General features: G+C 48.1%; 1 long non-coding RNA gene across 8 annotated transcripts; it reads left to right on the top strand.

Annotated features, from left to right (window-relative positions):
* Positions 1-1591: 1591 nt before the first annotated feature.
* Positions 1592-3516, top strand: LOC127910921 (uncharacterized). Of its 8 annotated transcripts, XR_008076789.1 has the most exons (5): positions 1592-2210; positions 2262-2282; positions 2411-2480; positions 2569-2778; positions 2814-3516. It is a non-coding gene; the product is annotated as an uncharacterized LOC127910921 (long non-coding RNA). The 8 variants fall into 8 exon arrangements; XR_008076791.1 differs by lacking the exons at positions 2262-2282; positions 2814-3516 and adding an exon at positions 2296-2330 and having other exon boundaries at positions 1592-2196; positions 2446-2480; positions 2604-2748; XR_008076784.1 differs by lacking the exon at positions 2814-3516 and having other exon boundaries at positions 2604-2748.
* Positions 3517-3819: the final 303 nt, after the last annotated feature.

The following is a 3819-nucleotide window of genomic DNA, read 5'->3' as shown; positions in this document are numbered from 1 at the left end:
CCTCATTCCACTGTTTTGGTTCACCCTGTTTTTTGGTTCAGTCCCTCATGACACTGTTTTGGTTCAGTCCCTCACGCCACTGTTTTGGTTCAGTCCTCATTCCACTGTGTTGGTTCAGTCCCTCATTCCACTGTTTTGGTTCAGTCCCTCATTCCACTGTTTTGGTTCAGTCCCTCATTCCACTGTTTTGGTTCAGTCCCTCACGCTACTGTTTTGGTTCAGTGCCTCATTCCACTGTTTTGGTTCAGTCCCTCATGCCACTGTTTTGGTTCAGTCCCTCATTCCACTGTTTTGGTTCAGTCCCTCATACCACTGTTTTGGTTCAGTCCCTCATTCCACTGTTTTGGTTCAGTCCCTCATTCCACTGTTTTGGTTCAGTCCCTCATGCCACTGTTTTGGTTCAGTCCCTCATTCCACTGTTTTGGTTCAGTCCCTCATTCCACTGTTTTGGTTCAGTCCTCATTCCACTGTTTTGGTTCAGTCCCTCATGCCACTGTTTTGGTTCAGTCCTCATGCCACTGTTTTGGTTCAGTCCCTCATGCCACTGTTTTGGTTCAGTCCCTCATTCCACTGTTTTGGTTCAGTCCCTCACGCCACTGTTTTGGTTCAGTCCTCATTCCACTGTTTTGGTTCAGTCCTCATGCCACTGTTTTGGTTCAGTCCCTCATGCCACTGTTTTGGTTCAGTCCCTCATTCCACTGTTTTGGTTCAGTCCCTCATTCCACTGTTTTGGTTCAGTCCCTCATGCCACTGTTTTGGTTCAGTCCCTCATGCCACTGTTTTGGTTCAGTCCCTCATGCCACTGTTTTGGTTCAGTCCCTCATTCCACTGTGTTGGTTCAGTCCCTCACGCCACTGTTTTGGTTCAGTGCCTCATTCCACTGTTTTGGTTCAGTCCTCATTCCACTGTTTTGGTTCAGTCCCTCATTCCACTGTTTTGGTTCAGTCCCTCATGCCACTGTTTTGGTTCAGTCCCTCATTCCACTGTTTTGGTTCAGTCCCTCACGCCACTGTTTTGGTTCAGTCCCTCATTCCACTGTTTTGGTTCAGTCCCTCATGCCACTGTTTTGGTTCAGTCCCTCACGCCACTGTTTTGGTTCAGTCCCTCATGCCACTGTTATGGTTCAGTCCCTCACGCCACTGTTTTGGTTCAGTCCCTCACGCCACTGTTTTGGTTCAGTCCCTCACGCCACTGTTTTGGTTCAGTCCCTCACGCTACTGTTTTGGTTCAGTGCCTCATTCCACTGTTTTGGTTCAGTTATAAAGCACTAGTTGCACCACTGGTGTTTAACATGAGAAGGCACCAAAGAAAATGGTTTATCTGTTCTGTTGTGCTGTTACATTTGTATTGTAGTTTCATGTCACCGACAAGCACTCTGGCCTTGGTAGCGGCAGGATGAGCCAAACTTGCTTCGTTAGAAGATTGCGACCATATGCTCACAGGTTGATCATGGTGAAGCGGTACCTTTCGTAGCAGACTACCATCAGGACCATTGAGAAAAAAGGCCTGTGATGTTGTAGTACTCGCTGCCTGAGTTTGCCGGAGCTCGGACGCGAATAGGGGGAATACTTTTTTCAGTCAACAACTCCTGCACGATCCCCAAACTCTCTGGCGAGAAGTCCCCGAAATCCTCCTTCAGGACATGACAGATAGAAGTGTGCCAGGCTGTGAAGATGGCACAAACTGTTGAGATTCCTAGCTTATAACTCGCAGCAAAGGTAGCCTAGTGGATAGCGCGTTGGACTAGTAATCGGAAGGTTGCAAGTTCAAACCCCCGAGCTGAAAAGGTACAAATCTGTCGTTCTGTCCCTGTACAGGCAGTTAACCCACCGTTCCTAGGCTGTCATTGAAAATAAGAATTTGTTCTTTAACTGACTTGCCTAGTTAAATAAAGGTTAAAATATAAGAATCAAATTTAAAAAATACTTTGCTGTGTGCTGCCACTCGCCAAAAACAGGAAGGATCACAGACAGCCTTTCTGCAGCACTTACGGGCAAGCTGTGAGTTCTCTCGTACGAGAGGTGAGGGGCAAGCTGCGAGTTCTCTCGTACGAGAGGTGAGGGGCAAGCTGTGAGTTCTCTCGTACGAGAGGTGAGGGGCAAGCTGCGAGTTCTCTCGTACGAGAGGTGAGGGGCGAGCTGTGAGTTCTCTCGTACTAGAGGTGAGGGGCAAGCCGTGAGTTCTCTCGTACGAGAGGTGAGGGGCAAGCTGTGAGTTCTCTCGAGGGTGAGGGGCAAGCCGTGAGTTCTCTCGTACTAGAGGTGAGTTCTCTCGTACGAGAGGTGAGGGGCAGAGGTGAGGGGCAAGCCGTGAGTTCTCTCGTACGAGAGGTGAGGGGCGAGAGGTGAGGGAGGGGCAAGCTGTGAGTTCTCTCGAGAGGTGAGGGGCGAGCTGTGAGTTCTCTCGAGAGGTGAGGGGCAAGCTGTGAGTTCTCTCGTACGAGAGGTGAGGGGCAAGCTGTGAGTTCTCTCGTACTAGAGGTGAGGGGCAAGCCGTGAGGGAGGTGAGGGGTAAGCAGTTCTCTCGTAGAGAGGTGAGGGGCAAGCTGTGAGTTCTATCGTACGAGAGGTGAGGGGCAAGCTGTGAGTTCTCTCGTACGAGAGGTGAGGGGCAAGCTGTGAGTTCTCTCGTACTAGAGGTGAGGGGCAAGCCGTGAGTTCTCTCGTACGAGAGGTGAGGGGCAAGCTGTGAGTTCTCTCGTACGAGAGGTGAGGGGCAAGCCGTGAGTTCTCTCGTACGAGAGGTGAGGGGCAAGCTGTGAGTTCTCTCGTACGAGAGGTGAGGGGCAAGCTGTGAGTTCTCTCGTACGAGAGGTGAGGGGCAAGCCGCTGAAACAAGTTGTCCAATCTGGCAACCGACATCCGAAAGTATTGAAAATGTCTTTCCTCAACAATGCTTCTCATCGGTTGGACAAGTTTACATGTCTTCTCCCTCTTCTAGTTCTCAGTGGACGAACTGGCCATTTTCTCAGTTGTTTTTTTTCTTCCTTCTTCTCCTCCTGAGTAGTAAGAGCAGTTCAAGGTCTTGCTGTTCCAAGTTCTGGCAATTGCAATTCATATAGAGACATGTTTGCTTCTGCCGTAAAAAAAAAAATTGCATCGTAAAGTATAGAACACCAGACCAGCCAGACATGTATGTATGTAGCTAGCTAGCATTTGTAAACAAAAAGGCATACAAACACCAGACATGTATGTATGTAGCTAGCTAGCATTTGTAAACAAAAAGGCATACAACACCAGATCCGGAAGTTTCAAAATGTCGCCACTGGCTCCAGTCAGAGAGTGCCTCGGACCCTCTTGCCTGGGAAGCTACTCCGGCTCCCCAAGCCCCTTACTGTATATGGGTCTTTCTATAAATAAAAAAGGGGCCAATGTGTGCCATTGAATCAACATTTCAAAATGGTTTGAAACTCAAATAAAAAGGATTTAGCATTTTTTTTTGTTTTAATAAAAAATAAAAAATAGGCCTAGGACTATACATCTTTTAAGCAGGGCTCAGACAAACATTGGCAAGACAAATTTTGCACTCATGAGTAAAAGACATCTCTGCTTTGAACTAGTAAACATTCTTTACAGTCTTTATGCCAACAATGAAAATTCACACTCTCCGAAGACACTCTCCGAAGAATGTGCGCCGGAGGCTTTCCAGGTCAACTGCACATGTGAAATGGAACAAACAGATCCTTTCACCTCCACTGGCTGTAGTGATCTTCAGAAACTCATCTAGTATGAAGTGTTTTGCCCTGGAGACACGAGGATCCTCCCCTGGTTCTGATGTTTGAGGTGTAGTATAGTGCGCAAACTCTGGGAAATAGTCCTC

Source organism: Oncorhynchus keta, chromosome 23, assembly GCF_023373465.1.
Source record: "Oncorhynchus keta strain PuntledgeMale-10-30-2019 chromosome 23, Oket_V2, whole genome shotgun sequence".
NCBI classification, from domain to species: Eukaryota; Metazoa; Chordata; class Actinopteri; order Salmoniformes; family Salmonidae; genus Oncorhynchus; species Oncorhynchus keta.
Note: the sequence above shows the minus strand (reverse complement) of the source record. Positions and strands in the feature narration are given on the sequence as shown.